A 15,135-nucleotide genomic window follows, 5' to 3' on the forward strand; every position below is an offset into this window, starting at 1 on the left:
CACTTCCCCAAGGCGTTTTTACTGCAGCGATGACGTGTATAAACAGCTTATCTTACAATAATTCACCAAATGTCCATCTGTCTATTCGAAGGTACCGTAAAAACTGCTGAACCGATCGCAAATATATTTTGGGTGGGTATTCCTGGGACCCCTGGGAGTAAAATAGGCTATTTAGTTTTCCCAATTTCAGCTTTGGTCTCCAGCATTCTCAGGTTTGGTCTCCCGCATAACATTCGCGTTCGCATAACGTTCACTGTGACGACGTTCTCATTGTGACGATCTTACTATAACTCACCAAATGTCCGTCTGTCTGTCTGTTCGAAGGTACCGTAAAAACTGCTGAACTGATCGCAAAGATATTTTGGGTGGGTAATCCTGGGATCTCCAGGAGTAAAATAGGCTATTTAGTTTTCCCAATTTCAGCTTTGGTCTCCAGCATTCTCAGGTTTGGACTCCCGCATAACATTCGCGTTCGCATAACGTTCATTGTGACGATGTTTTCATTGTGACGATGTTGTGACGATGGATGTGTTCACGTTGGTGTTTGACGTGACGGTGTGAACGTAATTTCGTAATGTTTTTCGTTTCGTAATCCTTTAATGAACGTTTAATGTTTAATGAACGTTTCATGTTTAATGAACGTTTAATGCCCTTCGATGTCCGGGGCCGCACACGCGGTACACTGGACGGGCCAGCGTGTACCTTGCCCTTCGCCGTCAGGCTCCGGTAAACCGCTGAGCCCCATCCGTGATGGGGACTGGGGCTTGAGACAGTGTCCCACGAACGAGGAATTCCCAGTAAGTGCAAGTCATCAGCTCGCGTTGATCAAGTCCCTGCCCTTTGTACACACCGCCCGTCACTACAACCGATCGGACGGTTTGGTGAGATCCTCGATCTCGGCTCGTGCCGGTGCACCGAAAAGATGAGCGAGCTTGACTGTCTAGAGGAAGTAAAAGTCGTAACAAGGTTTCCGCAGGTGAACCTGCGGAAGGATCATTATCGGGACAACATGAGAGCGAGCGAGACGCGAGACATATGTGGTACGTTGTCGTCCATGTGCTGTTTAGATTTTGATGATTTGCGTGTGATATGATTCAACGGATGTTTATATGAATCGTTTAAAATAAAAAAGCCTTCAATTTCTGATATTTTACCTTTTCATTTAGGCTTCCAGATTGAAGCCCCGCCCTTAGGGCGTGTACTGTTGCTAGTCTTACTATAATTCACCAAATGTCCGTCTGTCTGTCCGTTCGAAGGTACCGCAAAAACGGCTGAACCGATCGCAACGATATTTTGGGTGGGTAATCCTCGGACCCCCTGGAGTAAAATAAGCTATATTGTTTCTCTAATTTTTCCAAGTTTTCCAATTTTCCAGTTTTTCCAAACACGATGGAATAATATGTACCGATATGAACAGTGATGTGGCTTTTGTTGAAATTCTACAGATGGAATTAAAATTTTGGACCCAGATGGAATTAAAGGAAGATGGAAAAGATATATGGAAATGCTGTTGAAACAGAGAATGAATGGGATGGCAACATAGAGAGTAACCCAGTTTTAGGACCGGCAGAGAAGATAACCGAGAAGGAAGTTGAGGAAGCGATAAAAGTAATGAAGAGTAGAAAAGCGGGAGGGCCGACGGGAGTTGTGGGAGATATGTTGAAGGCAGCAGGAAGTTGGGGTGTGAAGAGAATGACAGATCTGTAATCTGGCAGTGAAAGAAGGCCGCATTCCAGTGGTTGGGAACTGAGTAACCTCGTCCCTCTATACAAGGGGAAAGGTGACCCTCTAGAGTGTGGCTCGTACCGAGCGATAAGGTTATTGGAGCATGGAATGAAGGTATTGGAAAGGGTGTTGGAGAGGAGGATAAGGAAGAAAGTGAAGATCGACGAAATGCAGTTTGAATTTATGCCAGGAAGAGGAACGACAGACGCGCATTTTATTGTGAGGCAGATGCAGGAGAAGTACATGGAGAAGAGGAAGAAGTTGTTTCTTGGGTTTGTTGATCTGGAGAAAGCATTCGATAGGGTTCCACGCAAAGTATTGACATCGGCAATGAGGAAGTTAGGAGTGGAGGAATGGTTGATCAGAGTAGTGATGGCAATGTACAAAAGAGCGCGCACAGCTATAAGGACGAAGGACGGGAACAGTGGTGAGTTTGAGGTGAAGGTGGGAGTGCATCAGGGGTCGGTACTAAGTCCACTACTATTTGTAGCTGTGATGGAGGTGCTGGCTCAGAACGTAAAGGAGGGTTTACCATGGGAGTTGTTGTATGCAGATGATCTGGTGTTGATTGCGGAAAGTATGGATGGACTGAAGGAAAAGATGAACAAGTGGAAGGAATGTATGGAGACAAAAGGTCTGAAGGTGAATATCGGAAAGACGAAGGTGATGGCAAGTGGTAAAGCATGTGGGGAGGTGGAAAGAACTGGGAAGTGGCCCTGTGCTGTGTGCAGGAAGGGTGTCGGAGTGAACTCCATTCAATGTACAATGTGCGCTGAGTGGGTTCATCAAAAATGTAGTGGTCTGAGAGGGTCATTAACCAGTGTGGCAGCTACATTCAAATGCAAGGTGTGCACAGAGGGAGCTGCAGATGGAGGAAATGTTGAGTTGTATCTTGGAGACGGCGTGAGGCTGGAAGGTGTGAAAACATTTTGCTACCTCGGAGACATGCTGAATGGAGAAGTTGGATCAGACTCGGCAACGGTTGCTCGAGTGAGATGTGCATGGAAGAAGTTTCGGGAACTGAGTGGCGTGCTGATGGTGAGGGGAGTGTCGTTGAAGCTGAAGGGAAAGGTGTATGCTGCATGTGTGAGAAGTGTTATGATTTATGGGAGCGAGACATGGGTAATGAACGTAGAGCAGCAACGAAGGTTGGAAAGGGTGGAAATGCGAATGGTTCGACGGATGTGCGGAGTATCGTTGAGAGAGAGGAAGACAAATGATGAATTGCGAAAGATGATGGGAATAGAGCCTGTGATTGATGCTGTGAAGAGGAACAGGTTGAGATGGTTTGGTCATGTGTTGAGCAATGATGAAAGTGACTGGTTGAGAAGAGTGATGGAAATGAATGTGGAAGGAAGTAGAGGACGGGGAAGACCGAGAAAGACTTGGCTAAAGATGGTGGAAGAAGAAATGCGGGCAAGGGGGTTAACAAGGAGAGATGCAGAAAATAGGGCAAAATGGAGAAGATTGTCATGGGGACCGCAAGGCTAACCCCCGCTCTAGCAGGGAAAATGGCTTTAAAATGCATGTTGTTGTGTTGCTGTCTCTACTATCAGCATATAAATGTGATTGTGCCCTCCTTCCCGTTACAGTGAGCAGAGTGAATGTCCAGATGACCGAGTATAACTTCGTTTTATCATGGGTGTTTTATAATGAACTGTGTTACACTCCATTAATAATCAGGAAAATATAACTTTTTTTTTCGGTAAATAAATGTATCGTTCGTTCGTTCGTGTGGTTGCCAACTTCAATCAAGATTGGTGCTTTAATGTATGATAAATAGTGGCAATCACTATATTGTTCGTTTAGATTCAAGAAAAAAGAAACAAATAATAAAAATCAACTATAAATGGCCACTCGTTCTAAAACACCATAGCGTTAGTGTGCGCATCCGTGTACTTGTTGCCCCCCAAAAACATGGCGGCCGGGTCTCCATGGTGGCACGGCGGGGTTCTATACATGGCATAGTGAGTGCAGCCTCTAATCTATAATATAACTCCATGGGGAGCAACAGCTTCCATAGGAAGTAAAAAATATTATACACCGCAAACACGTATGCTTAGCTTTTTAAACAGTCGCTCATGCTCTTAATAAACATAAAATGAAGAAATTTGGAGGAATCTCGACATCCGTGAAGTTAGGTTTACTTGCAGAACTGAGCGAAGATCTACTGCACTCTATATACCCCACAAATGTTGGGTTAATAACATGGCCCTTTCTGCCGCTGCTATGGCATTTTTCGAAGCGAACTTTTGAAACTCGCTCCTGCTGTTTCACACGAAATTGAAAGGGAGAAGCTCGGGTTGTGCTCCTTTACCAAGCAGCTAGCTAGCGCTTGCCAAGCCAGCCGTTCCTTAACGGTTTTGAATGGAGTGCTTGCTCGAATGCTTAAACCACTTGGCGATCACTTCACAAGAAACTTGGTAAATGAACACACCCAATGTTCTTGAGACCCGACCATAGATCGACTGTAATCTATATACTCCAAAGAGGAATGACCCTTCCTGCCCCTACCGGAGTCTGCGGGTGTACTAGTTCCATGAAATGCTTCAATCATTAAACTTAAATTTCATTCCGCATGTCGAGTATCTCCTCCAGGCTCCTTCCCAAACAGGAATCGATACTTTTCAGTCAATTATAACATCAACAAAAGTGTAAAACAAGTACACATACATTCAAAGTACACCGCCCCCATGCCAAATAATTAAATATCCTCCAGCGCGGCATAGCCGGCGCGCCTCCGGCGCCCGGCAATACCGCAGTGCAGCTCATAGAGACTGGATTTGGAGAGAGAGAGGTGCGCAATAATTGATTGATTAATTGTATAATTAAAATAAACTAGCCGAAACCCGTGGAACATCCACGGAAGGGAGGATGTGGTGTATGGATAGAGTGTACCATTATGGATGGCATAGGGGATTTGCTTGTCTGAGTAAGAGTTAGGAAGACAGATGAGAATGAAGAGTGCGTATATGAACAACGATCGCCGACACCGGCACAAATGCATGCTCTGGATTGTCCACTCAGTGGACGGCTTGCTTTCGCCTTCGCCTGTCCAATCAGCGGACGGCTTGCTTCGCCTTCGCCCAGCAGACGCCAATACGATGGCGTCGTAAGATGGTGTCGTATCGGCAGTTATTCGGATGCTTTTGGGCCCCAACGTCAGCTAATTCAGATTTTTCGAGTATGGCTGAACGTGATAAACAAAGAGCGCGGTTCGTAGATCGTAAATCCATTAGTGCCGTGGGCATCGGGTCACTGGGTGCGGCGTAAAACGGATAACAAAGTCGAGTCCTTACGCTATTATTATATAGATTATTAATAAAGGCCTCAAGACCTATTCAACTTGAATTAAAAAACGCGACATTTCGGCTATTCAAGAACACATTTGTAACCTGTCAATCAAAAAGGAAAATGTTTTGTTGATCGTCTTCTCAACAAAACGTGTCGACAAAACCAAAGGAATATTCAGGATTTTCACAAAATCACGACAACTTGAAAGATACGCCAAAAACCTGAGGTGAATTCCGGTGATGCAGTCATCTTCTTCATCTGCTCCTCATTTTCTTCATGTGAAAATGAATCGATTTAAAATTCCATAGAACTGTGTCGTTTATGTATATTTTTATTTTATTACATTCACGTAGTTTCACATTCTTGACTTCGTGGAGCTTCAATCTTTTGTGGTTCAAAAAAATAAAATAAAGATGGATTCTTCTTCATCGCATCGCATCGCATTCTCTTCCTGTGAAACTGTTGCATAGAACTGTGTCGTTTATGTATATTTTTATTTTATTACATTCACGTAGTTTCACATTCTTGACTTCGTGGAGCTTCAATCTTTTGTGGTTCAAAAAAATAAAATAAAGATGGATTCTTCTTCATCACATCGCATCCTCTTCCTGTGAAACTGTTTCATAGAACTGTGTCGTTTATGTATATTTTTATTTTATTACATTCACGTAGTTTCACATTCTTGACTTCGTCGAGCTTCAATCTTTTGTGGTTCAAAAAAATAAAATAAAGATGGATTCTTCTTAATCGCATCGCATTCTCTTCCTGTGAAACTGTTTCTCCATTTAACGTTTCCAAAACAAAACTTCAAAAACTTCTTCACTTCGATTCGAAAAAACTTCAAACTTCAAAAAACGTTTCCAAAACATCACTCCATTTAACTTTATTAAAATGACGATAAAGACGTTTCCTTATATATCCGAATTTAAAATGTTCAAGGGAATAAAAAGACCATTTGGTTCACACCACCCATGATCACACCACTCGACTGTCCAATCAGCGGACGGCTCGCATCGCCTTCGCCCAGGAGACGCCAATACGATGGCGTCGTAAGATGGCGTCGTATCGGCCGTTAATCGGATGCTTTTGGGCCCCAAAGTCGACTAATTCAGATTTTTAGAGTGTGGCTGTACGTGATAAACAAAGAGCGCGGTTCGTAGATGGTAAATCCATTCGTGCCGTGGGCATCGGGTCACTGGGTGCGGCATAAAAGGGATAACAAAGTCGAGTCCTTACGGTATTATTATATAGACTCGCCGAAACCCGTGGAACTTCCACGGAAGGGGAGGATGTGGTGTATGGATAGAGTGTACCATTATGGATGGCATAGGGAATTTGCTTGTCCGAGTAAGAGTTAGGAAGAAAGATGAGAATGAAGAGTGCGTATATGAACAACGATCGCCGACACCGGCACAAATGCATGCTCTGGATTGTCCACTAAGTGGACGGCTTGCTGTCGCCTTCGACTGTCCAATCAGATGAGACAGCTGGCTTAACGTCCTCTGATGCGACGTCACACCTGCGAGGTATCAGGAGGCGGGAACCGAATCCAAAACAGAAGCTAAAATAAAGACCATCGGAGATCTCCTGCGGCAGCGTTTCTAACCGATGTGGTAAAGTACAGTACAGGACATTCTCATTGATCCGTTGATTAACTATAACTGACCTGCGCCGCCCTGCTGTAGCTTGACATGTTAGCAGGTACTCTGACCTTTTTCACAACTTAAAATGGCGTTTCATAAAATCCTGCTGTGACTCGACATGCGCCGCACCATAATCATTGGCTCATAAAACCCTACACTGCTGCAGAGGTTTATACTACCACCGGAAGCCGGCACTTGGTTGTCCACAGAGGGAGGGAAGAAACACACCATGTGGAATGAAAAACAAAATGCTTTAAAATATTCAAGAAAGAAACATTTTTTTTCATTTAATATTCCGTAAGTATTTATTGTACGACTAACGATTGTCAAAATAAGAACCTGCTTTGGGCAATCGCACACTATACCGTCGAGGCCGCTTTTACAGAATAAGAAGGAAATAATTAAATTAATGCTTTCCTATTTACATCGTTGAGTCAATACGTCAAAAAAATCATTTTTTAAACCTGTAATCACTGGTTGTAGGGAATGCAGATTTGACGATCAGCTGATTTATGTGTGTGTGTGGGTGTGTATTTTAGACTTGGACAATATAAGAAGGAAAATTGCTTTGCAATACATGCCCATTTGCAAGTTTCAGATCAATATCAGTAAGCAGTAAGCACGGCCCATTATTTAATGACACCACTCGACTGTCCAATCAGCGGACGGCTCGCATCGCCTTCGCCCAGCAGACGCCAATACGATGGCATCGAAAGATGGCGTCGTATCGGCCGTTAATCGGATGCTTTTGGGCCCCAAAGTCGACTAATTGAGATTTTTCGAGTCTGGCTGTACGTGATAAACAAAGAGCGCGGTTCGTAGATCGTAAATCCATTAGTGCCGTGGGCATCGGGTCACTGGGTGCGGCGTAAAAGGGATAACAAAGTCGAGTCCTTACGGTATTATTATATAGATAAAAGATTATCACAAAATATTTTCTTAATCAATTGCCTAATAGCATAACTAAACCACTAGTGCTTCATCCGAAGATGTATCTTTTAGGAATTTAATTAAATAAGTCATTAAAAAAAATATATTAATTAATTCATCAATAAATAATTAATCGATTAATCAATAAATAATTAATCGATTAAATGATTAATCGATAAATCAAAAATATCCTTGATAGCCACATCACTTGGTCACTGCCATGTCCAAATATTAGCTTCCCAGCTTAAAAGGTGCCTGAGATATTGGCCAAATGAGAAAGAAAATAAATAAATGATTGATAATGAAAATAAATAAATAATAATCATTAAAAAATTAAATTATTAATCAATTCGGTCACAGAACACATAAACCACCACCATTTCATCAGAATCTGTAACTGAAAAGATTTTTTTTTAAAAATAATTAATAGAATAATTAAATAATTAATCGAGTAATTGATTAATTGATTAATCAATAAATCAAAAATATCCTTGATAGCCACATCACTTGGTCGCTTATGTCCAAATATTAGCTTCCGAGCTCAAAAGGTGCCTGAGATATTGGCCAAATGAGAAAGAAAATAAATAAATGATTAATAATGAAAATAAATAAATAAGAATCATTAAAAAATTAAATTATTAATCAATTCGGTCAGAGAACACATAAGCCACCACCATTTCATCAGGATCTGTAACTAAAAAAAAATAAAAAATTTTTAGTCATTAATTGAATAATTAAATAATTAATCGATTAATTGATTAATTAATAAATCAAAAATAGCCTTTGCAACCAAATCACCTGGTCATTGGCATGTCCAAATATCAGCTTCCTAACTCAAAAGGTGCCTGAGTTTTTTGTATACAGAGTCGAGGCTCGTGAAAGAGCTAACATTTATCAAACAAACAAATCAAACAAACAAGTAAACAAAGTATATAAAAATGGGAGCGGTCGACAAGATGGGGAGAGAAGGGGAGGAAGCACACAAACACAACATTTGAGGGCAGGGACATCAGGAGATGTGTGGGAGGCAGAGGGCCTGGGGGGAGGCAGGATAGGTATAAAACGCAAGGACACCAAGGACTTCCAGGAAAGAAGACAAAAGTCACCTCAAAAAAGTGGATTTGGGGTGAAATTAGCAGGGGTAGAAAAGATCAAGGTTTTGGATTGGCGAAGATAAGAGATGGTGGTGAACAGCCGTTTTAAAGACCTGGAGGGAGGAGTGGGATTGAAGAGAGTGACGGAGTTTGTTCCAGAGGCGGGTGAAAAGAGGAATGAAGGAGTGAAGGTGAGCAGAGAGTCTTGATTTTGGCAGTTTAACCATAAGAGGGTTGCAGGCAGATCTTGTGCGACCTGCAGGAATATTTGGGGGACAGAGCCCAGAGAGAGCTGGGGGAGCAAGGCCGGAGAGGAGTCGGTAGAAGACGGAAAGACCACCAACCTGCCTGCGGTGAGTAAGTGAAAGGTCCTTGGAGATAGCGTCATCGCGGGAGATTCCAATGATTCTGAACGCTTTGGTTTCAGCAGCGTGAAGACGAGCTAGGTGTGAGGCAGGAGCACCAGCCCAGAGGGGAGAGCAGTATTCCATTGAGCTGCGGATGAAAGCCTTGTATGTGGTGAGGAGCTCAGGTGTGCCAAGGAAGGACTTCGCACGACGGAGGATGCCCAGTCGGCGACTGGCTTTGGAGGCCAGCTTGGAAATGTGGTTTTCCCAGGAAAGATCATGGCAGATAGTGAGACCCAAAAGCTTGAGTGACAGAACTTCTTGGAGAGGATTATTCAGAAAGTAGATGGGAGGGTTGGCCAGTCGGTCTTTTCGGAGAGACATCGTAAGAGTGTGAGATTTGTCAGGATTGAAAGACATGTTCCACTTGTTTGCCCAGTCTGTGATTTTGTCCAGGTCTGCAGAGAGTGAGGAGGCTGCAGACTGCCGATCTGAGGGATGAGGAATGGAGCGGCAGAGAGTGGTCATCAGCAAAGAGATAGAGAGGATTTTCAAGAGAGTCAGAGAGATCATTGATGAAGACCAGAAAAAGCACAGGGCCCAGAACACTGCCTTGGGGAACTCCAGCCTGAACAGGAAGAGGAGATGAGAGAAACCCATTCAGGGCCACACGTTGACTACGACGAGAGAGGAAGTCCGCCAGCCATGCGTGGAGATTTCCATGGATACCAAAGGAGGAGAGTTTGGTGAGCAGACCGGGGTGCCAGACCATATCGAAGGCACGTGATATGTCGAGGGAGACAGCTCTAATTTCCTGTTTGGCATTGAGGACCTCCATCCATTGTTGAGACAGCAGAAGCAGCATGTCCAGAGTAGAGTGACCTGGTCTGAAACCAAATTGATGATCAGATATCAAGCCATTGGAGAAGAGGAAAGATTTCATATCCGAAGCAATGATGGATTCCATGACTTTGCTGATAATTGGCAGAAGGCTGATTGGTCTGTAGTTGCTTGGATCTGTTTTTGCACCTTTTTGTGCAAAGCTGTGATGTTGGCTGATTTCCAAGCAGATGGCAGTTAACCTTGAGCAAAAGAGAGGGTGAAGAGAACAGAGAGAGGGAGTGAAAGAGCGGAAGAACAGGATTTTAGGACCCGTGGGCTGATGCCGTCAGGTCCAGTTGCAGAATCAGATTCGAGGGTTGACAGAAACTTTTCCACCTTGTCAGGAGGAAAGGACACGGAGTCCAGGAGCAGCTGGGTACGACTGGGAACGGTGGGTACAGAGAGGGATGGGTTTGGGACACAAGATTTAGAGGCAAACACAGAGTTGAGGCATTCAGCTTTTTCACGTGCGGAGTCAGCTGTGTAGCCGTTTGAGGTAAGGGAGGGGATGGAGGGGGAACAAACACCAGAAACAGATTTGACCAGACGCCACCAGGATTTGGAAGAGGGAGACAGATAAGAGAGTTTGGCCTTGAGAATGGAGAGATATTGTTTCCTGGCTCTCCTGAGGGTGGACACACACTTGTTTTGGGCTTTGTGAAAGGAAATGAGATTTCCCTCCGTTGGATTTGCTTTCCAGGAGACGAAGGCAAGTTGTTTCTGGACAACTGCCTCACCACAAGATTCCGTGTACCATGGACGGGAGGAAGGGTATGACAACTGAAGACGAGATGGGATAAATCTGTGCATGAGAGCAATTTACTTTGGAAGAATTCCCAGGATGAGTTGATGTCAGAGGTGGTAGAGATGGGAGACCAGTCCAGATGATTGATGGCTGCTTGAAGACCGTGCCAGTTGGCCTGAGTGAAATGCCAGACTCGTCGATGCTGAGGAGGCTCCCTGAGAATGGTCAGAGAGATTTTTTATTTTTTTTTTATTTTTTTTTATTTTATTTTATTTTATTTTATTTTATTTTTTTTCTTTTTTGTATACAAGATCGAGGCTCGTGAAAGAGCGAACATTAATCACACAGAAAGACAAACAGACACATAAAACAAATAACATCGGGAGCGGTAGACAAGATGGGGAGAGAGGGGGAAGGACACAAACACAACATTTGAGAGCAGGGACCGAGAGACATGGAGACATCGAGAGATCTGTGGGAGGAAGAGGGCTTTGGGGGGAGGCATGTGAAGGGGGGGAGGCATGTGAAGGGGGGGAGGCATGTGAAGGGGGGGAGGCATGTGAAGGGGGGGGGGTGGGAGAGGTATAAACATATGGACACTGCCAGGATTTCCAGGAAATAAGTTGGAATTTCAAACAAGGTGGATCTGGGGTGAATTAGTGGGGGTAGAAAAGATCAAGGTTATGGATGGGGGAAGATAAGAGATGGTGGTGAACAGCTGTTTTAAAGACCTGGAGGGAGGAGAGGGATTGAAGGGAGTGTGGGAGTTTGTTCCACAGGCGGGAGAAAAGAGGAATGAAAGAGTGAAGGTGAGCAGAGAGCCGAGATTTCGGCAGTTTAACCATCAGAGGGTTGCTGGCAGATCTTGTGCGACCTGTAGGAATATTTGGGGGACAGAGCACAGAGAGAGCTGGGGGAGCAAGGCCGGAGAGGAGTCGGTAGAAGACAGAAAGACCACCTACCTGCCTGCGGTGAGTGAGTGAAAGGCCCTCAGAGATAGCTTCATCACGGGAGATTCCAATGATTTTGAAAGCTTTGGATTCAACAGCGTGAAGCCGAGCCAGGTGTGAGGCAGGAGCACCAGCCCATAGGGGAGAACAGTATTCCATTGAGCTGCGGATGAAAGCCTTGTATGTGGTGAGGAGCTCAGGTGTGCCGAGGAAGGACTTCGCACGACGGAGGATGCCCAGTCGGCGACTGGCTTTGGAGGCCAGCTTGGAAATGTGGTTTTCCCAAGAAAGATCATGGCAGATAGTGAGACCCAAAAGCTTGAGTGACAGAACTTCTTGGAGAGGATTGTTGAGAAAGTAGATGGGAGGGTTGTCCAGTCGATCTTTTCGGAGAGACATAGTAAGAGAGTGAGATTTGGCAGGATTGAAAGACATGTTCCACTTGTTTGACCAGTCTGTGATTTTGTCCAGGTCTTCAGAGAGTGAGGAGGCTGCAGACTGCCGATCTGAGGGAAGAGAAATGGAGCGGCAGAGAGTGGAGTCATCAGCAAAGAGATAGAGAGGATTTTCCAGAGAGTCAGAGAGATCATTGATAAAGACCAGAAAGAGCACAGGGCCCAGCACACTTCCTTGGGGAACTCCAGCCTGAACAGGAAGGGGAGATGAGAGAAATCCATTCAGGGCCACACGTTGACTACGACCAGAGAGGAAGTCCGCAAGCCATGCATGGAGATTTCCATGGATACCATAGGAGGAGAGTTTGGTGAGCAGAGCTGGGTGCCAGACCGTATCAAAGGCCCTTGATATGTCAACGGAGACAGCTCTGATTTCCTGTTTGGCATTGAGGACCTCCATCCATTGTTGAGACAGCAGAAGCAGCATGTCCAGAGTAGAGTGACCTGGTCTGAAACCAAATTGATGATCAGAGATCAAGCCATTGGAGAAGAGGAAAGATTTCATATCCGAAGCAATGATGGATTCCATGACTTTGCTGATAATTGGGAGCAGGCTGATTGGTCTGTAGTTGCAAGGATCTGTTTTTGCACCTTTTTTGTGTAAAGCGGTAATGTTAGCTGATTTCCAGGATGCTGGCAGATGACCTTGAGCAAAAGATAGGGTGAAAAGAACAGAGAGAGGGTGAGATAGAGCGGCAGAGCAGGATTTTAGGACCCGTGGGCTGATGCCGTCTGGTCCAGTTGCAGAATCAGAGTCGAGGTTTGACAAAAACTCCTCCACCTTGTCAGGAGAGAAGGACACAGAGTCCAGGAGCAGTTGGGTTCGACTGGGAAAGGTGGGAACAGAGAGAGATGGGTTTGGGACTAAGGATTTCGAGGCGAACACAGAGTTGAGGCATTCGGCTTTGTCACGTGCGATGTCAACTGTGTGGCCATTTGAGGTAAGGGAGGGGATGGAGGGGGAACAAACACCAGAAACGGATTTGACCAGACGCCACCAGGATTTGGAGGAAGGAGACAGGTTTGAGAGTTCATTCTTGAGTGAGGAGAGATAGTGCTTCCTGGCACTCCTGAGGGTAGACACACACTTGTTCCGAGCTTGGTGGAAGGAACTGAGATTTCCTTCAGTTGGATTAGCCTTCCAAGAGGCAAAGGCAAGTTGTTTCAGGGCAACTGCCTCACCACAAGATTCAGTGTACCATGGACGGGAGGAAGGGTAAGACAATTGAAGGCGAGATGGGATAAATCTGTGCATGAGAGAGATCAGTTTGCTTTGGAAGAATTCCCAGGAAGAATTGATGTCAGAGGCAGTGGAGATGGGAGACCAATCCAGACGATTGATGGCTGCTTGAAGACCGTCCCAGTCGGCCTGAGTGAAATGCCAGACTCGTCGACGCTGAGGAGGCTCTCTGAGAATGGCCAGAGAGATGTCCACTTTGACAAGCACATGATCAGAAGAACCGATTGGAGCAGAAGAAGAGCAGCAGACATTAGCAGGGAAGTTTGTCATAACCAAGTCTAGAAGAGAAGATACTCCATTGGCTGAGATCCGGGTCGGGAAATTGACAGATTGTGTCAATCCCAGTGAGTCACAGAAGTCCTTTGCTGAGGTGCCATGACTAGTGAGAGAGGAACCCACACCCAACCAGGTGGCATGATGACAGTTGAAGTCACCACATATGAGGAAGAGAGAGTTGGGATGAGTGGATAGAAGTTGGTCCATGTTGTCAGACATTGAAATGTAGATGGAGTCATCACTGTTTGGGGGACGGTACAGAACACATATGAACAAAAGGTGGGAGCGGAGAGGAAGCCGTAACCAGAGGTACTCCTGCGGGTGAGGAGGAAAGAGAGCAGTGCAAGGAGAGTGAGGAAGAGAGTTTTTGACAAAGATAGCCAGCCCACCACCAGGCCGAGGCTCAGGTCTATCATACCGGAGGAGGGAGTAACCAGGAAGAGATATTAAGGAATCAGAGACATCTTGAAGGAGGAAAGTCTCTGTTAAGCAGATCAAGTCTGGATTGTCAGAAGCAACCTGTATGGAGAGATCAGTCAGGTTTGAGCGAAGGCCCCGGATGTTTGAGGTCCATACCGTTAATGAAGAGAGAGGGGGAGCATCGGGTACAGGACAGGGGAGGGGAGGAGTAGGGTAAGATGAAGGATGAGAGGGGGAGGTAGGGAGAGCAGTTGATAGTGTTTCAGATGTTGCAGAAGAGTTCCAAGAAAGGGAAGGATGAGGAGGATGAAAGGTTTGCTGGTGAAGGGATGCGGCACAGTGAGGGGTTGTTTGAGGGGGGGCAGAGGAAAGTAGAAGGTTTGGGGGGGTGGAGGTATGAGATAGAAGGGAGACGAAGTGGGGAGGAGGCAGCTTGGAGGAGGAGGGGGGAGGAGAGAGAATTGGAGAGGAATGGTATGGGGGGAGAATTGAATGGGAGGGATTGGGGGGGAGTTTTGAAGGGGAGGAGTGAGGGGGGAGTTTAGGAGGGGAGGGGCAAGGGGGGAGTTTTGGAGGGAAGGGGAAAGGGGGGAGATCAGGAGTGGAGGGGCAAGGGGGGGGATTAGGAGGGGAGGGGCAAAGGGGAAGTTTAGGAGGGGAAGGGCAAGGGGGGAGTTCAAGAGTGGAGGGGCAAGGGGGGAGTTTAAGAGTGGAGGGGCAAGGGGGAAGTTTCGGAGTGTAGGTGCAAGGGGGGGGATTTGGATGGGAGGGGCAAGAGGGGAGTTTAGAAAGTGGATGATTAATGAAAGACGAACATTGATAACAAATTGGGTTTGTTGTGATTTTCAAGTTAGCAATCCGGTTCAGAATGATGGAGGAGGGATGGAATGAATGTGAATTTAGACCATGTAGTGAGGGAGACGTATAAGATATTGAATTTCTTTTTTTTGAAGTGGAATGAGTTGGAGAGGAAATTGAGAAAAGCCTTTTAAATAGGAAGAAAAACAGCGTGTTGTAATATACCACTGAATAAAAAACAGAAGGGGAAAGGTTAAACATATTTAAAAATATTTAAACAGAACTATGAACAATCTTATATGCACAAAAATACCAACGGGGGGAGAGCCGGGAGGG

This window comes from Myxine glutinosa, chromosome 5 (genome assembly GCF_964187855.1).
Source record: "Myxine glutinosa chromosome 5, kmMyxGlut1.1, whole genome shotgun sequence".
Classification (NCBI taxonomy): Eukaryota; Metazoa; Chordata; class Myxini; order Myxiniformes; family Myxinidae; genus Myxine; species Myxine glutinosa.